At 42.6% G+C, this 23,035-nt stretch overlaps 1 long non-coding RNA gene across 3 annotated transcripts in view; it reads right to left on the bottom strand.

Annotated features, from left to right (window-relative positions):
* Window positions 1-1,455: 1,455 nt before the first annotated feature.
* The window catches only part of LOC143673628 (uncharacterized), an 80,143-nt gene continuing 58,563 nt past the window's right edge, over window positions 1,456-23,035 (bottom strand). The window contains exons 4-6 of one of the 3 annotated variants that reach the window (XR_013170487.1): window positions 2,165-2,324; window positions 1,922-2,047; window positions 1,456-1,753 (exon numbers count right to left, since the gene is read on the bottom strand). This is a non-coding gene — a long non-coding RNA (uncharacterized LOC143673628). The remainder of the gene's footprint in view (window positions 1,754-1,921; window positions 2,048-2,164; window positions 2,325-23,035) is intronic. The other 2 variants (XR_013170488.1, XR_013170489.1) reach the window with 2 other exon arrangements.

Here is a 23,035-nt window from a genome sequence, read left to right as displayed (position 1 = left end):
GCCTTAAAAGCCAAAGTTGAGGATTCCAGGATCAGAAAGAAGAATTTCTTCCTTCCCTTTTGGCTGGTTTGAAATGATGTATGTACCCTAGAAATGCCACGTTTTAATTCTAATCGTGTTTTGTAAAGACAGCCATTTCTTCTAATCCCTATTCAATGCTGTATATTTGAAACTGTAATTAGATCATCTCCCTGGAGATGTGATTTGATCAAGAGTAGTTGTTAAACTGGATTAGGTAGAGGTGTGTCTCCACCCATTTGGGTGGGTCTTGATTAGTTTCTGAAGTCCTATAAAAGAGGAAGCATTTTGGAGAATGGGAGAGATTCAGAGAGAGCAGAGAATGCCGCAGCACCACGAAGCAGAGAGTCCACTAGCCAGCACTTTGGAGATGGAGAAGGAAAACACCTCCCAGGGAGCTTCATGAAACCAGAAGCCGGGAGAGAAAGATAGCAAATGATGCCATGTTCACCATTTGCCCTTCCAGCTGAGAGAGAAGCCCTGACTGTTCGCCATGTGCCTTCTCACTTGAGAGAAACCCTGAACTTCATTGGACTTCTTGAACCAAGGTATTTTTCCCTGGATGCCTTAGATTGGACAGTTCTATAGACTTGTTTTAATTGGGATTTTCTTGGCCTTGGAACTGTAAACTAGCAACTGATTAAATTCCTGTTTTTAAAAGCCATTCTGTTTCTGGTATATTGCATTCCAGCAACTAGCAAACTAGAACACCTTTAATTAGCTAGCCTCCCCTAGGGAATACAAACTGCCAAACTTCAGAATCCTCTTTATTGAAGTTTCCAGCTTGCAGACAGCTCTATGGAATTTGAACTTGCCAGTCCCCACTCATACAACTCATATGTTGTATGAGTCAACATATACATCCTCATAAATATATATCCTATTGGTTCTGTTTTCTGAATAACCTTGGCTGTATTAGTCAGGATTCTCTAGGGAAGCAGGACTGACAGGAGGCATACATATTTTTTTAGGTATTTCTTATGAGATTTCTATCAGAATTGTCTCATACAACTATGAGAATCATCATATCCAAATTCTGCAGGGCAGGCTGCAAGCTGAGAACTCCAATGAAGGTTTTTTATGAATTCCCCAGGAGAAGCTGGCTGGCTGAAGTAGAGATGGAAGTTCTTTCTTCTAACTGCTGAAATTATCAATTAATTCCCCTTTTAAAGTATTCAACTGATTTGAATGAGCCTTCTCTCAGTGTGGAAGGCAATCTCCTCAGTTGATTGTAAATGTAATCAGCCATAGATGCAATCAACTTACTGATGATTTAAGTCTATGAATTATCTCACAGTAACAGTCAAGCCAGTGCTCACTTGACCAATCAACTGGACACCATAACCCGGCTAAGCTGACACATGAACTTAATCATCACACCAGTTAATATTTATATACATATATATATATGTAATTTCTGCTTATTGGACAGTAAACTCTTGGAAGGTAGTGAAACATGCTTTACTCATCTCCCAACTCCAGATCCCAGTCCAAAAACTTAATCATAGGTAAGTCTTCAATGGTAGTTTTCAAAATGAATGAACTAATAAAACAATGACCATTCTGATGGCATGTTGAGTTTAAAAAACAAACAAATAAAACAGCATGTCACAGGAAATCTCTTGGAACTGAAACTATTTCAGAAGTACAGATGCTCTTGTATCTCCCAGTTGCCAGCAGTGAGCAAGGTCCACAAGGCAGGAGCTCCCATCTAACCATTAGGGAGGTGATGGAGCTGCAAATCCAAGAAAAGAATTTTTCATTGATAAATGGTATTGCAGTTGACTCTAATGAACAATGTTCACATTATCTCATTGATCCCTTCAACTCTGCAAATACATAAGGTAAGCCTTACACCCCTTTCACCAATTGGGTTTTAAAAACATGACTCTCATATACACACCCAGCAGTAGAAGGACACTCAAATCCCAATTCTCACTGCAAATCCAGTGCTCTTCATGCTTCACCAGTGGACTTTTTGGTAAATTTTATGTAAAATGGAAGGTACTCTGTTTTAGTTTGAAAGCAGCTGTAATGCAATATACCAGAGATGGAATGGCTTTTAAAAAGGGGAATTAATTAGGTTGCAAGTTTACAGTCCTAAGGCTGTGAAAATGTCCAAATTAAGGCACCAATAAGAGGTTACCTTCACTCAAGAAAGGCCGATGAAATTCGGGGTTTCTGTCTCAGCTGGAAGGGCGCATGGCAACGTCTGCTGGCTTCTCTCCAGGAATCTTCAACAGCTTCCCCAGGCACGTTCCATTCTATTGACTCTGTCAGTTCTGGTGGTTCTCTTGGCTCTAAAGCTTTTTCCAAAATAGACAAAATGCTGAAAGAGCTCCAGTACACAACCCCACCTTGAATGGGTGGGGACGCATCTCCATGGAAACCATCTAATCAAAAGTTATCACCCACATTTGGGTGAGTCACGTCTCCATGGAAACAATCAAAAATCTCCCACCCAGCAATACTGAATGAGGATTAAAGGATATGGCTTTTCTGGGACACATAACAGATTCAAACCGGCATACAGTTTAACTTTAAAAAGAAAAAAATGTTGGGCGACCACTCTATTGTACCACTCTACTGTCCTATAGAGGCCTCACTCCCAGATCCTCCAAGCAGCCCCTAAAACATTTGTCAGTATGTCTCCAAACTGGAGATTTGGTGTTAAGACCAGGAGAAGGCATTTTAAGAAATTCCAAACTACCTCACCAATCCTCTGTCAGCTTCTCTCAGTCATTTATATGAAGGTCAGTGGTCCAAAGCCCTCACTATAAGAATTCCCAGATCACCAACAAGTTCTGGGACCTGATTGGTAATGCCGTGACAGCTCGGACAGCCAAGAGGCCACAGGCACTGGGTGCCTCTCCTTCCCCATATAGAAAGATAGCTTTTGTTGTTATTGTTGTTCTTTGAATGCCTAAGAGGAAAAAAAAAAAAAAAAGAAATCGAAGAGAGACAGTGACAGACTTGTTAATTTCCAAAATGGATGCCGAGTCCTGACTTAGAAAAAAGCATTTTGTCCTTCCAAGAAACTGTAATGCTTGGGAGTTTTAATTTTGAGCAGCAAAAAAGCAAGTGATCTGGGCCAAAATCAGAGAGAACACAATGATTTTTCAACGATACGGGGGTTATCTCCTCTGTCTTTTCCTTCTGTGTCTGTGTGGTTCCTCAGACAAAGTGGATCGGAAGAGTTCAAGCTCAGTTCACGGAAGAGAACATTCTGTACTCCGCTCAACAGGCGGGGCTGCTCTCCGTAAAACCAGATCAACAGCAGGAGCTCAGCTGCTGCCGCGGCGGGTCCACAACCCAGGGTTTCAATACAGGGGCTGCTGGGCCCTTACAGCCAGTGCCTGCCCAGGGTGGACACACACACACACACACACACACACACACACACACACACACACACACACGAGTGAGGCCACAGAAATGGCTTTCCGTCTCTTGTAGTTTCATCATTCTGACTTCTCCCCAGAGAGTCGAGGAGGTTGAATATGTCTCTTTGGAGAGTAATTACAGCTGAAACATTTCCAAGGAAACAGCCCCCTGCCTGTGCACTGCTGCTACAGCGTGGCTTGGAACTTTTCAATTTGTTTGGATGTTGCTGTAATCAATTGACAGCCTTAACACTAAGTACACGGCTGGGTAGGCAGGAAAGATGGGACAGTCAAGTTCACTGCCGCCTACCTCCTCCCCCACCCCTAAGCTTTGCTATCTTCTTCTGAATCCAGGGCCTTTTCTCTGCTTTCATCTAGAATGTAGTGGGCAATTCGAGAAATAGTTATTGTGTGCTTGTTTTGTGCCAGGGTTTGTCTGTAGGAGAACGCTTGTTGCAAGGTTTCTGCAGGAAAGGGAAAACCTGGCCCTGAAGTCAGGCAGAAAAAGGAAGAAAAGAGGAAAACAGCGTGTGGTTAGATGTGTGGAGGGAGGGCATTCTCTCGAGAGGTTGCAGGACTGAGGGAGCTAAGGCCCTGCACCATGGGTGGGTGTTTCTAAGCATGACAAAGCAGACATCTGGGACGGGGCTGTTTCCTAGGCGTTCTTTCCACATTGACTCCAAGCCTGTTTACAAGATGAAGAAATGGCAAAAGGAATGTGCAGCTGCCCGCAGCAGAGAAGAGAAATTGCTGCCTCACCCTCCCTTAAAGGTTACCCTTTTCTGGGCTGCTTTGGGAAAGGGGTGGGGGCGGGGGGTGCCGCAGAGAGAGACAGAGACCAAGAGGGAAAGCGGTGGCTTCTGAATCCTGGTTTCCTGCCTGGGCGACCTTGAGCAGAGGACTCAGCCACGAAGTCCAGGGGTCTCCGTGCCCTCAACCATTAACTGGGGAGGGGAATCCCTATTTTGTAGAACTATTGACTACTGTGAATGTAAGGAAATCATATTTGCCTTTCCTTAGCATAGATTATATAATAAATAGTAACTGTTATTAATATGAATACTGACCAGAGGAAGTTAACTGGGGTATCTGTTAAGAGGTTCCATCAGTCTGTCCTCTGAAATGTTTTCTTGCTCACATATTTCCCCAGTTTCTTTAGTTAGTGACTGTCGATTGAGCATCTGTGCCCAGCATGGAGCTCTGTGCCAGGTTGGGAGCTGGGCAATGGGGCAGTAAAACTTGTCCTAAAGAAGCTTCCCCACCTCTCTGGTGAGGGCAGTTTACCCAGGACAGTGGCAGAGCCCTGGCCGTTACAAATGCTTCCCACAGCTTCCCTTCCTTCAGGCTCAGGCTTGTCTCTTCCAGTCTAAAATGATCTCCAGGGCTGTGACAAGTCATCCCAGACAGAAGGAAGCAGCCAGGATCGTGAAGACTGGGGATTGGTGGGGACAGCCCTGACGCAGGACGCTTCTCAGCACTGCTCTTCCAGAATGCAAACGCCCTCTCTCACCTCAGGTCCGCCCGGAGCGCCTGCCAAGACTTTTGAAAACAAGTTACACAAGCACCTTTGGGTGGATGGACATGCCACATCACAGCTGCTGCTGCTGTGCAAAGGGGTGGGCGGGAACTGGCCTCAAGGTCTCGTTCAGGGACAATACATAAGGCTCTCTGGGTCCAGGCGTCAGTACAACACAAGCCCTCACGCCACCCCTCCAGGCCCAGGCTGTGCCCAAAGCAGTCTCTGAGGATGATCTCGCAGACTTCCCTGCTTCCAGTACTGACACCACCCTAGGGCTCAGTAAAGGAATCACCTGCACAGGCCAAGGTGCGGCGTCCTGGGAGCTGGTTACTATGACAACTTGAATTCTTCCCTATAGAGACCAGCTCCACCACACTTCCCTAATCCTTTGAGGGCCCTGGTTAAACTTTTGGCAGGAGATAGCTGATCTAAAAAACAGTGTCCCCCTATTGGTGTCCTGTGCCAGGGCTACTGCCAAGTTCCACCAGTTGCAAATGGACTTTCTCAAAAGGCCAGAGTATGCATGGGGCACTAAAGACAAAGTCCTAAGCATTTGAGGTGGACCAAGCTAAATAAATCCAGGGAGCAGGCAAGTAGCTGAGATCTCAGAGGGAATAAACGAAGGTAAGCCATTTCCAGAGAATGAAGCAAGAGTTCACACCAGACCACATCTACTTGGTAAGAGGAGAGGCCTGAGGGAGTGACGTTTGTTGACTCTAAATTATGTGCCAGGTGCTTTACATCCAATCTCCTGTTCAATCGCCACGGTAAGCCTCTGAGGAGGTGGTGATATTATCCTCATTGTAGATAAGGAAATCAAGACTCAAAGAGCTAAAATAACTTGCCCAAGCTTGTAGCCAAGTACGCGTCAGAGCTGGGGCTTGAAGCCAGGTCTATCCAACTTAAAAACCTAGGTTCCTTCCACTATGCTACTCTGTCCCCTCTGTTGCAGGGATTTTCTTAGAGTATGATTGGTATCATTTTGTTTGTTTATTTGGTTTTCCAGAGCCCAAAGTTTCAATCTGAAGTCCTGACACCAAATCCTAATCTCCAGTTTCATATACTTTGCATTATAACTATATATAGTCAATCAGTAATCATTACTGAATACCCACTAGGAACTGTGCTAGGTTCTCAGCGGAATAGAGAGAGGAGTAAAGCAGGAGTGCTGCTCTCCAGGAACTTATAGTCTGTCAGGCTAGACTATGCTGCAGCAACAACCAACAAAAGTTTCTTTCTTGTTCACACCACGTGCCCATGGTATATTGGCCGGGCCCTCATTTGAGGACCCAGGCTGATGGACTACACATCAGATATCTCAAACATTGCCAGCCACCATGGCAGGGGAAAAGAGAGTGTGATCGATCAAGAATTTACTGGCCGTTAATGCTTCTTCTTCGGAAAGTTTCTTCCCTAAAGGGACTCATATCAGCTCTGCTCACGTTTCATTGGCCAAATCAAATCAAACTGCCACACTAACATCAACGGGTTGGAAAAGCACAAACTTACGATAAGTCTGAAAATACAAAAACCGAGACATAATTGGTGAATATCCCTAATGATGACTACAGTCTGGGAAGAGAAGTGACCTCAGTCTCAGACCCTGGACTCCACAGCAATGGAAGGCTGGAATGATGACGTGTCATCCGTTTGTTGCCCTAAGGACCCAAGAGAGGGAGAACCATGTTGCTCTGGAGAACTCAGGAAAGGATCCCGAGGAAGTGAAGATTTACATGGAGCTTTCAAGAGTGGGGAGGACCCGGAGGGGCCCCCATCCTCCTTGACCTTCAGTGGGATGTTGGAAACCCACAACCAGTCATCTTGCCTATGAATGACATGGAAGAGTATCTCAGGTCCAGACAGGCAAAATGAATGAAGACCTGAAGGCAGGAATTTGAGGGGGAGAGGAGCCATCCTGGCTGAGCGGAGGGCTAGAGTTAGGGAGCAAGTGGCAGTGGCCAAGGCATTAGTTAAGAAGGTAGGGAAGATCTGTAAACAAGTAAAAACACAATTAGAGTGGGACCTTAGAGATTTTAATCTATGGCCAGGTTCCTTCAGTTATTTGTTCCCTCATTTCACAAATATTTACAATATTTTGCACAGGGTTATGCAAAGGTGCCTGCAGCTTGATTTCCTGCCCTGACAGTTGCTCCAGTCTCTAGGGAAAGGAAAATAAATATGTGAGTTATTTGTTAAACCATGCTATTTGAGAGGGATTGATCTCAGAGACTACTGCTTTGATGAATAGGACTGAAATCACAAGGATGCAAATTCATGCATTTAGAAGGCTAAATTGCTAAATGGGATTCAAGTGGTGGTAAGGAATCCAGGGGTGGAAAGAGGTGGAGAAGTGTAGAGAGGGGAAGCTCAGAAGAGATAGGGCAGGGAATGTAATCAGCAATGGGAGAAAAGTCTTTCAGAATGAACAGAGATTTTTAATGGGGATTTTTATGAAGTTTGGCCACGTGGTATTCAATATAAACCCACCCCTTTTTTTCCCATGTGAGCATTTCAGTGAAAATCTATGTTACTTCAAATGTTTTGGAGGTGGTGTGAGAGGTTACGGAAGGGCATGGGTTGCAAGGAAGTATTGCTTGTGGCCTCAAAGGGGATACAGGTTATAATCAGGGACTTCCCAAGAGAACCCAGTCATGTTTGTGTTAAAAAGATATGTGAAATCAAATTTGTATAAGATAAAGTGGCCAATTCTGGGAGTGGGAGAGGTAGTTTTAAAAAATTTTCACAAAAGAGGAGAGAAGTGATCCTTGTATTGGGTGTTGAAAGATCAGAAATTGTCCCAGCTCACCTAGATTAATTGAAAGCATTCCAGTCGAGGCACCAAGAACAGCGTATGCGAAGGCCCTGGGTACAGAACAGTCCAGGTTGCTCAACCTACTTTAAGTAAACATTGATGAAGTGGCTTATAAGGGAGAAAGCGAGAGGAGCAGGTTCAGTAATCCAATGCAATATTTAGGAAATAATTGTAGAAATAAGGGCGTGTGTTCACCTGCAAAATGATTCAGCATTTACTGAGCATCTACTATGTGCAAATACTGATTTCTCCAATACTTTACAGTTTCCATATTGTTACAGAAATCTTTTCTTTTGATTTGGCAAAAAGTTGGGAAATTCGTGATTTCATGCTAGCCTATTGGTAAGAAAAATGGGGGGGGGGGGGGGGGGGGTCCAGAGATGAACTTTTCTAAAGATGTTCTGACTTATTTATGTTCACCTCTCAAGTTTACCATGCCAATATTTACCTTGCTGCTAAGCACCGCTTCTCTATGTGCAGTGGAGAGAATATGCCAAGATCCTTTGGGTGCTGTGTCCCAGCAGGTGCAGGATTGCTTGAGACAGCAGCAAACAGACGTAGAATGTGGATGACTATTAAAGCACACTTCTTGATTTACAACTGTCAGGTGGGGAAATTTATCTCCGCTGATCAGAACTTTCCCAGAGGAAAAGTATCCCGAGTGTGGGGCATGAGTGTATATGTGTGTCTTTGTATATTTTAAGTATCCACTTGGGAAATCTCCAAATCAGCATCTATTTCAATTATCTCATACATTTCTATGGCACCTTTCTCCACAAATTACTTCCAAAGAAGTTTGTAAATTTTATATATCTGGGGAATCACCATGGCTGGAATATAAAGTTATAGATACTTATCAGCTTCCTAACAAGAACTTGGTACTAAGTACTTCTCTTGAAACATAGAGGAATCCAAAAATATGTATTAAATTGGCATTATATTTCATTAAAATGAATTTTTTTCTCCTCCTAATCATTCAAATTCTACCCAGTCTTTAACACCCACTTCTAGATTTGACACTACAGCTGATTCTAACTTTTGGTCCCCTGGAACAAAGCGTTGCCACCTTGTCCTCAATAGCGTCTGCCTTGAACACCTGGAAGAACAGAAGTGGGTGGCAGGCCTTGGGCACTCTTGGAGAGGGTAGGAGGGTTATAATTATGCATGTCCAGCCCATACAGAGACTGAGAAATGTCTGGAAGGCAGCAAGCTCCCAGGAGAAAATGAAGAAACTTCAGATCATTCATTCATTCAATAAACGTTTATTGGACCATGACGATGTTCTAGTCATGGACATGGGGTGCTGGATATACAGCCAAGAGCAAAAGAGCTCCCCAGGGAGCCAGCAGTCTAGTAGGGAAGATAGCCATCAATGAGATACTCACATAGATAAATAAAAACGTAGAAGCAAGATATGTGCTACAAAGGATAGGTCAGAGAGCATAAAGCAGGAGGTCTTGACTCAGACTGGGGGGTCAAGAGATTTTGCCCGAAAAAGTGAAGTTTGAGTTTTCATCCAAAGAATGTGCAGAGCTAGCTAGATACATCGGTGTGGAAGAATGAGAGAAAGAGCCTCAAGAGCTCACTTGCAAAATAACTATGTTAGGAGTACCTTTTCTGAGGTTGAGTTCTCCAGAAGCACACCCTGAGATGAGACCTCATGCGACTGTGATTTAAAAGGCAGGGTCCCAAGGGAAACTGGAAGAGACGGGATAAAGTCACACAGGTTGCTGGGAATGTTTATTCCTGCGCTTGGTAGTCACAAGTCAAGTCCCAGGCACTTATGCTCACTGGGCTGGGAAGCGAAATAGTTCTAGCAGCCCGAGATCTGTCCCCCCACAGACAGAGGCCACAGGGGCCGGATGGAGCGCAGCCCTTGGGAAGCATGGTGCATGCGGATATGGCAAAGACATCCGAGGCTGTGCACAGAGAACTGAAGGTGTTTGCCTCTTGGTGATAATGATGCAGGCAAGAGGAAACAAAGCATGTAAGGAAGATAGAACAGTGTCTGACACATAGAAAGTGCTCAATAATTATCAGCTCATATTGTAATTTTTATTGCAATTGTTATGGGGACGAGTGGCCTGGCTCTGCTTTGCCCTATTATCTCCGCCTACCCAAATCCTTCAGGAAACCACTCTTCCACCCACCACTCCTCCCCACTACAACCAGGTCTCCTGAGATAAACACACATATAAATATAGCAATATATATTTGTATTTCCCAGAATTGTCACATTTTGCTGAGCTTATAACAGAACTGAACAAATAGCCCTGTCATCCTCGGTAATGCTTTCTATCATTCACCAAGGCTACTCCTCTCCCCATCTACCTTGGCTCCTGGAGCTCAGAAATTCATGTGCCTGGCTGCTTCTTAAATGTGATCTGTACAAACCTAATGGAATTCTCAGGCCTTCATTTCCTGGGCAAGTCGATAGAATTTTTAGACCAAAGGGACTTCCTCAACCTGTTCATCTTTCCGAGCGGTACATTGAGCAATTGTTTGCATTCTCTAACAATCAGCATTTTAAATAAAAAGGGATGAACTACGGATATATGCAATGACAAAGATGAATCTCAGAGGCACCCTGAGCAGAAAAGCCAGACACCAAAGAATACATAGGGTATAATTCGCTTTATTTGAAATTCCAAAACCAGCAAAATTAATCTATAGTGACAGAAAGCAGACTGGTGGTTGCCAGGGGTGGGGGAAACTGCCAACAGGTGCGAGGGAACTTCCTTGGAGTTGGAAATTTTCCAAATCTTCATTGTGGTGGTGGTTACGCCAGTGTATACATTTGTCAAACCTCTAAGAACTGTACACTCAAAGTGGGTGCATTTTATTTTATGTCACTCTCACTTCAATAAAGCTGATTTTTAAAATAAAATCAATAGGCATTTTATTGCTTGATCAAGACACCAAAAGAAAATTTAAGTCTAATTGCAGAAAATTCTGTATGGCCAGACACACAGAAATCTTTGCATTGTTCCCCACCCCCACCCCCAACTTTTGTTTTTGGGAAGAAGTTGACCTTTATTACTTGGTCTTATGAAGGGGAACCAATGGCATGGAGAATATAAAAAGAGCAGAACCTGCCGTAGTCCTTTACTTGTGGCTCTGAATGTGTTTTGTAATTTATACAATATTTGAATAGAGAAGTGCTTGTCTGACATCCTGAAATACACTTTGAAGTTTCTGATGAAACCGGGTTTGTCAGGAGCTAGGAAGTGCTTCGTTTTCCCTGCCTGACCTCACTTCTTCCCTCTCCTCATTCCAAACAGGAAATGTACTCTTTAGCCCAGTCTCAAACCTTCCTATGTAGTTCGGTGCATTCGCCTTCACGAGACTATTACTACGCAGGGTAGAGGGAATTGAGATCTCAGACAACGAGAACTTCGGTAAGTGGGTATTAAATGCCAAATCCCTTGAAAAAAGTTTCCTTGCACATTAACTGAATAATCCACTTGCAGATCACTGAGAACGGATTCTACAACACATTAGTTTCTCATATTTAGGACGCAGCTTAGCTGGCTCTGGAAAGCCTCTTCTGGCACAGCCCCAAGCCCTGCCACTCCCTGCTGTTTGTCCCTCCCTGGCACCCTGGACTTTGTCCTCCAACGCACTTTTACTACTATGTTTCTGGACCAGACTGAAAACTCTTTGAAAGCAGGGTCTGCTGAGGTCACTGCTGTATCCCAGCTGCTAAGCTTAACTTAGTAGGTGCCTAGTAAATAGTTGTTGAATTGTTATTATTCAGCACACATAACAGCAGAGTTTATTTAAGGTTTTGAAAATCAACTGCACAAACAGGAAAACTCTGACACTTCCAAAGGGAACTCCACCCAACTAGAACTCCAGCAGGAAATACCAAAAAATCAGTATCGAGACCAGAAATCACTGGGTATGCATTTTAGGACAAACCCTCATGAGCTGACCTCTGCGCAGCTGTGGAATAGTTTGGAAAGTCCAAGGTTTTTGGAGCTCACCATAACAATTCTTCTCCTGAGCAGGTGACAGTCTCCAAGTGGCAGTGGAGAGGAAAGGCAGGAGAAGATCTGTGTTAATATCTTAACCCCTAGAGGCACATGAAGAGTCCTGAATTTGGAGTCAGTGGGGTGGGCTGGAGGCCCAGACTCTCAGAGGTTCTGTTCTCTCGCCTAAAATCTAAATGACCGTAATATTACTTCCTTCACAGAGTTGTTGTGAAGTGCCCTCCTGAATTAAGGGTCACACATATTTTAGCTGTTTATTAGGAACAACAAAATACACCCTACACTGTAAAATAGACACAAAAAGATGAGGAAGAATGAGGGAATTCTGAATAATAATCACAAGTTACTCCTCATTATTCAAACACTGGTTTCTAAGATGTGAATCACTCAGTTCCTTCTTTATTTTTTTTCCAAGGCTATGTGAAGGCTCATCTCTGGGCCTTTTACACCATGTGAATGAGGTCAGCTCAATCTTATTACACATTAGCAGCACTAGCTTAGGAAAGAAACAAGTGGCTAACGTGAATTTTTGAGAGTATCTGGATTCCAGTTTTCCATAAAGTCACTTTGTTGGACACCTGGGCATCAGTACATAAAGACCGAAACATTTATTGATTGATGGATGATTCCTCCCTCTTTCACTAAAATGCTTAATTACCCATCAAATGACTTAACTTAAATTTAGATAATGAAGGCCGTGTGACAGTGGCTCAGCAGGCAGAATTCTCACTTGCTGGGCCAGAGATCTGGGTTCAATTCCCGGTGCCTGCACATGCAAAAAATATATATGGAAATTTAGATACTGAATCATGCCAATAGTTGAGGGAAAGCACTAAAATTTCAGGACATCAACGATTAGCTCACTCCTGGTGAAAGTTCAGCTGGTGCCCACCATTGTGATATCACCAATCGTTCATTCACTAAATCATTCATTCAACAAATGGGGTAGTAGAAAGAACTGTCAAGTCTTGTTGGGATCCTCTGTCATTTATTAAGTCTATAAACTTAGTCAAATTGCATGTCCCTTCTTTTATAAATTACAGGTCACAGTACTCACTATCTTGGAAATTTGCCATGAATGTTAAATGAGGCATTATTAGTCATTCTACTAGCAACAGCCATTTCTCAGAGTCTACCTAATATGTGTACGAGGGACCTAGAGCCAGTTTGCCTTCTCCTTTGGGACCATCCACATGTGGCCACAGCTGGGCAGAGAAGCCAGCTATTCAAATGGTACTTCTCACTCTCAGAATGTTCTTTCCAGCATAAGATCTTTGACTGGTGGCAACCACACCCTTACAGGCTTTCCATAAAAATTGAAAAAACTCTTACAATTCAAGCTTTGCAAAGTGCTAGATTTTTAGTAAAAAGATCTCTGTCCCATTAGACTATTTTGAGGGGAAGAGAAAGAGCTCATGTGACTAGAAACTGGAAAAAAAGAGAAGACAAAGGACCAAGGTAATTACTTGAGAAACCCAGAGAAAGCATCTCAAGTAATATCTTTCAAGCACAGAGTTGTGGTGAACTCAAAAACTTCTCTAAATTTGTTCCTGCCTAACCACAATTTAAGCATAGTGCTTTTTAAATAATGGGTGCCCATACATTCAACAAATATTTATCATGCCTTCTGTGGGATAGGCCAAGTGAGAATACCAAACACAAATCAGATAGGGGCCCTCTCCTGAAGGAATTTGTCTGGTGAATGGTTGAGGAGTTAAATAGAAAGTTTTGGATTTCAATTTTAGCTCATCAAAATTCCATAGCACTTTACCTATCCCACACTTAAGAAGTAGCTCTTTTCCATGCCTGCAGTTGGCCTTCCTAGCCAGAGATTACAAATAACTGGGAAGGATCCATGCCTTGTCTACCAGCATGTCTCTCACAGCACCCAACAGAATGCCAAGAACATAGCATCTGCTTAATAGATACATTTTCTAAGTAAGCCTGCTTAGTATTGTCATGCCTTTAAGTGCCTCTTTTAAAGGGCTCAAAACTGTTGTCATCTATATCATTCTTGCAAGAATTGATGAGATAGACCTTGTATTTGATTGGAATGTCTGGACCCCTGTCCTTTGCCAGTTGCACAATATGTAGTTCTCCAGTGAATGAGGGCTACTGTATTTCATGTCTCTTCAAACCCCACCACCTTCTCTGTCCATCCATTTCTTCCTCTGGCTACCTGCAAAGCATTGCTATTTGATCAGAGAGCACTGTATCAGAGCTGGAGGAGCTGACACAGTGCAGACTCTACCTTTACATAAATAGTGAAACTCAGCAGAGGAAGACGAGGGTGGTGCTTCGGGGTCATACAGCCAGTAATGTGGTCACAAAGAGGACCCAGGTCCTTAGCTTCTTGCCTACCATGTACTTTAAACCTCTAGTTGGAGGAAAGACTTGATTCAAAGAGCTAACCTTGTAGACAGCAGAAATATGAAGACAATCCCTTCTTTGTCTCTACTGGGGAATTTTAAGACTGCTGGCTCTTTTATATGTAACAGCCCTGGGCACATACATGTCTTTATGTACACATTTGTAGCCATCTTTTTGCAAAGTCAAATCCTCAGATACATATATATGCAGATCTAGACATGGCCTGCCTAGCCATTGGGTTAGGTTAATGAAGAGTCCTGCTTGCATGAGGAACCAAGGTACCTCATGGAAAAGAATTCAACATAATGAAACTGTGTCTCAGAGCATCTGCTTGGTTGAAGAAGAGGGCACTGGGTGCTTTATCTTAGAGAATTGCTATTCAGAATACTTCTCCCTGAAGTCCTCAGCACCATCCCCATAGCATTATCAGGTGAAGTTATGCTGCATGCTGGAGCTGGGAGAAGGGAGAGGGTAAAGGTCTGTAGCAACTGCGGCAAAATAGCAACAGCAAAGAATAACTCCTAGTATAGGGGAGGCAGTGGGAACTGTAGGGGAGTGGCATCTATAGGAGAGTGCCATCGCAGTCTTGGATATAGGAGCATGAAAAGATCTGGTCCATCAAACTGAGCATGGGCTGAGCCTAGGAAAGACTCTGCTCATCCCTGGCCTTTTAAGCCAGATCAACTCCCACCACCTAAGCACTAGACCTAGCTTTTGGGATTTGAGGGAGTCCCTTCTCCACCTATATTTGGAACCAACTAAGAGAAAGTCATACGAGTCAGGCAGAGAAAGATGAAAAGCTCATCTTGATTACTCGCAAAGGTTAGGTTGGAAGATGTATCTCAGATGTGCAGCAATAAGGAGCTTTCTAATACTGAATCTCAGTAATTAGGCAGACATCCACCCAGGCACAAGCAGCACTGGATGATGACAGACCCCCAGCAGAGGCAAAGGCTGTCCAATATATAGCACGGACAGTGGAGCCAAATGGGGCTGCCTGTCTGCAGGTAAGTCCCTAGAGAAGATGAAACGGAGCCACACAAACTCAATTCCTTCTTCCAAACTTCTCAGTCTAATAAGTCACCCATCCTTTCTTGGGAGAAGTAAAGAAGTGGGTGAGGAAACGCCAGGAGTGTTATTGTAATAGAAGATCCCTACCCATGCAAGGAACACCATGCATGAGTGGGGACTGAGTGCTGCTCAACATGAGCCAGGACACAAACCAAACCGAGGTGACAGCGGGGATTCTCGGGAATGGCTCAGAGCATGATACCCTTCTCCTTCCTTCATCTTCTTCCTCTTCCCACATACTCTGCATCTAGCTTTCTAGTGCTCACTCTCATTTGCAGCCTCTCAGAGCTGTCCCTTTATATTTTGGGTCATGACACTCTTGCATGAAAGAAAGAAGTCCCAATTAAACCTGGGTGTTTTACTACAATGACTTGGTTGTGGTACTTTCCTCAAGACAGAGAAAACAGGTTAGATTGGTTTGTTGATTAAACACGACTGTCTGCAGGACACAAGCAAAAGGGTTCTAATATCATGGCCATGTTTCATATTATGATCAAATAAGTCAACGTTAGAGCCTATACTCTATAAGCTATATTTATTTACAGAGCTTAACGTTCCCCAGCAATAGTCACTCATGCAATCATTCAATAAATATCTTTATTGAGTCCCTGCAAGATAGGAGGCCCTGCACTAGGTACTAGGGACACAAGGCACAGTACCAGCCCTTATGAGATGTTTATTTATTAATCAAACAAGAGTTTACTGAGCATCTATTTTGTGTCTCCTTGTGTCAGAAACTTGGCGAAAACCTAAAACTTGCCCCTGCCAACCTGCTGAATGTAATAATGAAAAGGGCTGATACTGAAGCCCATGAAAGCCTGGCTCCCTTTACTTTGAAGAGTGATTTCTTTTTTACAGAGTTCCTGATAGTGTAGGACAGTTTAGAAAAACAAAATAAATAGCTGAGTCAATTAACTAAAATCAAATCTGTCTCATGGAAGATTGCACAACTTCAAGGAAGGCTTGGTGAGAATTACCCTTAAGTAAGTAAAACCATTCTAAAAAATAATGTGCAGTGGCCTTAGAAACATTGGGAAGGGTTGGGAAATCTGCCTCCTGCCCTTTATGGAATAGTGACTGCTGACCTGACCATGGCTCTTAGAGAGATGGAGCTGTACATTTTTAGACACATAGAAAGATTTCTTTCTGCCTGGGTTTTTTTCAGAGCATTGTACATTTTGATAAAATTTTAAAACAACACAGCAGGCGAAAGAATAAAGGCTTTTCCCTCCTTTAGTCTCAATATAACTGTGTCTGAAGGGCACAGAGGCAAAAAGTTCATGTCCAGAAACCAAGGGGCTATTTATAGCTCCCTAATGAGCAAAACTTTTTTGGCCATTTACTCATTCATTGATTTTGTTATCCTAAAACCTAGCATGAGGATAAGTACTTAGTGGGTACTCAGTGAGGTCTTTTTGGTTAGAAGGGTAGATGGGTGGATGGATGGATGATTAAAGGAATGAAGGAAGGAGTGGATGGATGGATGAAATATCCCAATACCAGTCCACAGTCCATCCAGCTTCCCATAAGCACAGGGTGACTTTGGAACAGGGCAGCAGCACTACCTTGTTTACACCCTGCTTGGGACTAGAAGTAAGACAGTTTTATGGGCTAACCCCTAAGAAGAAGAAATTGAATAGAAAAATAGAATAGATCAGTCAGAAAGACTGCTGTACCCAAGAAATAGAAAAATATGCAACCCAATCCCTCTAAGACCCACCTTCAGTCAACAGTTATCTTAGTAGCAAACATGTATTGAGCTTTTACCATGTTCCAGGAGCTGTCAGAAGCTGTGGGATGAATAAAATTGTAAGACTACGCACACCTGATCTTCCAACTTACTTTCTCTAGTAGCCCTACTGTTAATCCATTGGTCCCACCTGCCCTTTCCTACTTTCATTTCTGAACTCGTCTATGAGTTCAGAGTCCTTAATTCATTCCCTTGTCCTCTGTCCACCATAGCATTCACTTAGCAAATCCTCACCTGTAGATGAAAGCTAAGTCCCACCTCTTTTGTGCCAGCCCAGCATTGATGGAGAAAAGCACACAACTGTGCCACTGATGTCATTATAAAAACATGACCCAAACCTGATCCTCTCCCAGTTTTCCTCATTTCAGTAAATAGCACCACCATCTACCCAGATACTGATGGCAAAAATCACTCTTGAAATTCCCTTCTTCCTTCTCTCCATGCTCAAATTATCACCAAAGTGCTGATAACATCTCCAACATCATTCTAAAGTCTACCTCTTCTCTCCATCTCCATCTGCTACCACTGAGTCCTGGTCTCTATCCACTTGGACCAATGAAATAGCCCTTTAATTGGTCTCCTGCTTTCACTCTGGTCAACCTCTAGTATATTCACCACTGAAAGAACTACAGTGATCTTTTAACACCTAAATTGGATCATATTTGCAGCAGACGTTGTCAGGGCTCTCACCATATGCCCTCAACCTTCCAATGTCAGGGTTGATTAGCCTGACTTCCAACTTTCAGGATTTTATCTTTGCCAGAGAGTTTTCTCTGGCCATGAAGCTTCTTTGCCCACCCTTGCAGCCCTTAAACAATGGCTGACAGAATTTGGTATATAAATACCCCAATTCTCACCCCTTTAGTGGAATAACCCTGAAGGAATATTCTACAGTGGCTCACAGAGCAATTAATCCTCAGTTTTCCAAGTGATAGCATGATTTATAATCCATCTGTTACTGGATGTCTTCCCTTCCCTGCCTCAATTCGCTGCTCTTCTATTGATGCTTCCTTTGATCGCCTCCCAAATAGACTACTTACACTCCAACCCTTGACTCAGGCTTAGCTTCTGGAGGAAATTAGTCTAAGACAATGTCACTCCCCTGCCTAAAATCCTTACCATGGCATATCCTTGCCTTTAGGATAAAGTTCAAAATCCACAATCTGTCCTAGAAAGTCCTGCATGATGCTCCTAGGAACCTCTCCAATTTTCACTTCCTATCTTGTTCCAACGATGTTACACCACATTGTCTTCTTTCAGTTCCTTGAACACTCTAAGCCCTTTGGCATGCTTTCCCCCTGTCTGAGATACCCCTTGCCCAGCTCTTCATCTCCATTCAAATGTCTAGGTTTACATATTATTCTCTCTCCTAACACCCTTTATTTCCTTCATGGTTCTTACTGCAATTTGTAACTCTGTCTGGGACTTATTTAATGCCTATCTCCCCACCAGACTGGAAGCTCCAAGAAAACAAAAACTGATTCAGTTTTCTTAACTAAAGCATAACAGAGGGCCTAGCATATTGTAACCCACTGATACTTTTGTTGTTGTTGTTGTTAACATTGAATGAAAACATGGTCTTTGCTTTCCAGGAGCTCACATTGTAGTGGAAGAAACTTGTACACAAATGGATAATTCCCATGAAATGTCAGTGGTCAGATAGCCGTGGGTAGAGGGCTCTGGTATAGCCACTTAGTCCACACTGATAGAAGAAAGGAAAGAGATGATGTCTTATTTTACTGACCAGTAGCCTCCAAATTCCACGAGGTACAAAAGATAAGCAAGTCCTTCTTGTTCAATTCTATCTACACTGCTGAGGATAGGGCACAGCACAGGGTAAGTCCTTAATATATATCTGTTGCTTGAATGAGTAAATAAATATTTAATCCTTCTTCTGAGTCAATGTCAAAATAGTCAACTGCAAAGCTAAGTGAAAATTTTTAAATACAATCTAAAATTTAACATAATTAAAACAGCCAGCCATAAGGGAAATGTAAAGACAATTACAGCACATCCTGTGCATTGAAAATTTATGTAGCCATTAAAAACACATTTATATATATGATAGAAAAATATTTGTAATATTAATGGAGAAAGAAGGATTGAATATGTAGACACAGTATAGGGACAGTAATGTGAAATACAAAACAATATGTTAAAAAAACTCTAGAAGTAAGCAAAAAATATTCAGATGTTGTCCTTCATACTTCACTTAACTCTTCTGTAGATTCCAAGTAGTCTCTAATAAGTATGGTACTTTCATAATTAAAACAATTAACTTCTTTTGTTTAAAGAAAAGTAGGTCATAAGTCTGGCTAGGAATTCTAGAAATTAAAACAAAAAAACAGATCAGATATAGCAACACTGACATTTGCTTTGAAATGATGACCAGACAGAAAAAAAAATGTTCATAATAGATCTCATTGATTCTCCCCATTCAAGAAACATTCTGTTTCTGAAATTGGTTTAAATATTTATTCAATTCACTTTAACATGGTTCATCACATCGTTAAAAAAAAAAAAGAGGCACATACCCTGATACACAAACCACAAAATGGCTTATTAGCCTTGTTTTTCAGTAATCAATAGAACTAAATCTTAGGAAAGTTGCTGCCCTGAAGGTGACTCTCCAAGGATCTTTCTGATATTCACAGCCTTGTATCATTCCCTTCTGTTTGTGGGCTGGATTTAGGGTAACTAACCATCCTGGTTTGCCCTGTACTGAGAGGTCCCCAAGATGTGGAACTTCTCGTGTTTAGAGTGGGAAAGTCCCTAGCATATGGGGATGAGTTGGTCACGTTGACTGGATTTGGTAACTTGCTTTTAAAGATGTGATGGATGCGTTGTCACTTCCAACAGTATGTCATAAAAGACCATGGCTTCCATGTGGTTGCCTTCTCACTCTCTCTTGGCTTGGTTACTCTGGGGAAGGCAGAGCCTTCATTCTCCAGGTAGAAACATGGTGAGCCCCACATCAGTGAGCATGGAAGCAGATCTCAGGTCAGCCAATAACCATGTGAATGAACTTAGAAGCCGAGCCTTTCTTGATTGCAGCATGATGAGAGACTGAGCTAGAACCCCCTACAAAGCATTCCCAGGTTCCTGACCCTCAGAAACTGGGAAGCAACACATGTTTATGATTTACAGCCACTAAGTTTGGGGGTAATTTGTTATGCAGCATGGAGAACTGTGCCAGTTTAAATCTGTTGTGTACCCCAGAAAAGCAAAGTTCTTTCATCTTCATTCAATATTGCTGAGTGGGATCTTTTTTATTGTATCCATGGGGTGGTAACTTTTGATTAGGAGGTTTCCATGGAGATGTGTCTCCACCCATTCAAGGTGGGGTTGCTTACTGGAGCCCTTTAAGAAGGAATTATTTTAGAAAAAGCTACAGAGCCAGGAGAGCCCACATAGCCAGAGACCTCTGGAGATGCAGAATGAACACTTCCCCAGGGAAGCCTTATGAAATGAGAAGAGAAAGCTAGCAGATGGCACCATCTGCCCTCCCAGCTGACAGAGATGCTCTGGACCCATCGCCTTCCTTTATTCAAGGTATCTTTCCCTGGATGCTTTCGTTTGGACATTTTCATGGCCTTAGAACTGTAAACTCGCAACATAATAAATCCCTCCTTTTTAAAGCCTTTCCATTTCTGGTATATTGTATTCCAGCAGTTTTTACAAATTAAACTAATGAATACAGTTGTGATAAACTCAGAAGTTCCATTTGAGGTGAATTGTTTTTTGCGCTTAGGACAGGGAGTTTCTTTAGGATGAACTTTATCATAGAACCATAACTCCTCAGACCTACCCACAAGCGCTCCCTATGCATAGCATTCTGTTGACCCTCCCTGCCCCAACCTATCACAAATATTCAGATCAGATTCCTGCCTTTGTGTAAGTGCAAACTGGCAACTTCCAGTGGAAGTTAATGTCTTCCTTTCCTGCCCCTCACCAGTCCCCATGTGGGGGCGGCATTCATGATTATCAATTGGCCACAATCTCACAGAATCTTATAATCAAAGAATCACAGAATTAAGAAGAGCTCAATGAAATTCTTTAATTATAAATTTAATAAAGGTCAAAATTCAGTACCCAAGTGGAAATGAAATACTTACCCTTACCCATCAAAGGACACTAAAGGGGTAAGAGTTCACTGAGGTATTCTCTCTTGTTTTTCTCTTTTTTTAGGTTCATGGTCTGGGAAGAAGTCTTTTTTCTTTAAAAAAAAAAAAATGTCATAATGAAATTTTTCAACATAGAGAAGTAAAAATAATAATGAATCCACGACCCTTGTACCCGTCGCCCATCTTCAACAACTGTCCCGTCACGGCCAGTTTTGTTTCATCTCTTCCCCCTCACCCCACCTGCCCAGTGCACTAATCCCCCACCCCGACCCTTTGAGTTATTTTGAAACTAATCTCAGGAATTATATCATGTCATCCGTAAACACTTCAGCATGTATCTCTAAAAGATCAGGGCTATTTTATTTTTAACTAACCACAATACCATGCTTATACCTCATTAAAAAAAAATTCCTTAGTCATCTCTGTCTAGTCAGGGTTCTTATTTCTCTGATTTTACATTTAAAAAAAAAAGTTTTCTTTTTTTCAAATTAGGATCCAAACAAGGTCTACTACATTACATTTAGTTGAGATATCTCTTAAATCTTTTTAAATTCATGGTTTCTCCCTCCCTCTGCCCGCCGCCCCACCCCCCACCCCGGCACGAGGGTTACAGTTTGAGACAATCTTCCCAAGTCATCCTGAAGCATGTTTTCTGCTTTCCTGTGACCCATCATTCCTGATAAATAACGACATACTGGACCCCCGTCTTTAAAAGGTATGCTAGTTCAAATCTGGATTTAGACCAGTTTTAAAGTATTAAAATGTATCAAGGAAAAATAGTCTGATTATACGTTGTCCTGGAGGAAATAGAAGTCAATTTCACACTGTCATTAATGGTACGCTTTTTAAAAACTCTACTATGGAAGGGTGTTTCATAAAGGTCAGTACTTTGCTCTGTTGGCTCTGCCCTGTTCATAGCTTTTAATTAATAAATTTGAAATGAGAAAATATTTCCACAGCAGCACACCTCAGTGACCTCATGATGACTGATGGCCCTTCTCATGTCCTTCTCGTTACGAAGCAGGCTAAAACAAAGAGCTTCACGGGAAAAATCTGTCTTCTTCCCAAGTTTCTCCCCAACTCTGAGGTGCATCCATGGAGAGTTGGTGTGAAGTCAAAGCACAGGGAGTAACAGATACGTGTGAATTTATCTGGGTCATACTAACGCTATTAACTGCAGGACTTTGACAGCAGCGCTGCAAAACTTCCTCCCCAGCCAGGCGCTTAGGACCCAGAAGGAAGCACCTTCTCGGGGCCTGTTTGCTCTGCAAACCTGGTTCCTAGGGCAGGGAGGGGGGTGGGGTTGGCACCTCACCCTCGCACTTATCACCTAAACCGAAGATTTCTGCGCTGTAAGCCTGGAGGTGTGAGTCTCATTACTGCTTTTCCTACAGTGCATTCCTGGGATTTGTCTGGCATTGGAGCAGGCAAGAGTTCAATGCAGATGGCACCCTTTCATAACTTGAGTCAATTACCAGGGGATTCCAAAGTGGCCTGGAAGGCTGGGCAGCCAGAAGGGGCCTGGAGCAACCGCTGGAAAAAAAACTAATAAAAACCTTTGCAGAGCAATCTGTGAAACTGTCAAGTACAGCCCAAACAAAATGACCCTCGTAAACCTTGATGTGAACTTGGAGGTGTTGGGCCCAGCCCAGCCTGAGGAGGGCAGAGGGTGCACTGCTGCCTGCCTACCAATCTGTCTCTCCAAATGGTCACCACACCTTGCTCCACCGCCAACCCTTTAACTGACGGGACTCGCTCTGCTTGACCAGAGAGCTTTCTTTCCTTTTTTTTTTTTTTTTAATTTAAACATTGTTTTAAACAAATAATGCAGCTGTTTGAGAGACAGGATGTTTTGTTTTTTGTTTTTATTTTTTAATATTTTTATTGAGAAATCTTCACACACATACAGTCCATACATGGTGTTCTAGTTTACTAGCTGCTGGAATACAATATACCAGAAATTCAATGGCTTTTAAAAAGGGGAATTTAATAAGTT

This window comes from Tamandua tetradactyla, chromosome 2 (assembly GCF_023851605.1).
Source record: "Tamandua tetradactyla isolate mTamTet1 chromosome 2, mTamTet1.pri, whole genome shotgun sequence".
Taxonomy (NCBI): domain Eukaryota; kingdom Metazoa; phylum Chordata; class Mammalia; order Pilosa; family Myrmecophagidae; genus Tamandua; species Tamandua tetradactyla.
The sequence above is the reverse complement of the archived record's forward strand: the minus strand, read 5'-3'. Positions and strand labels throughout refer to the sequence as shown.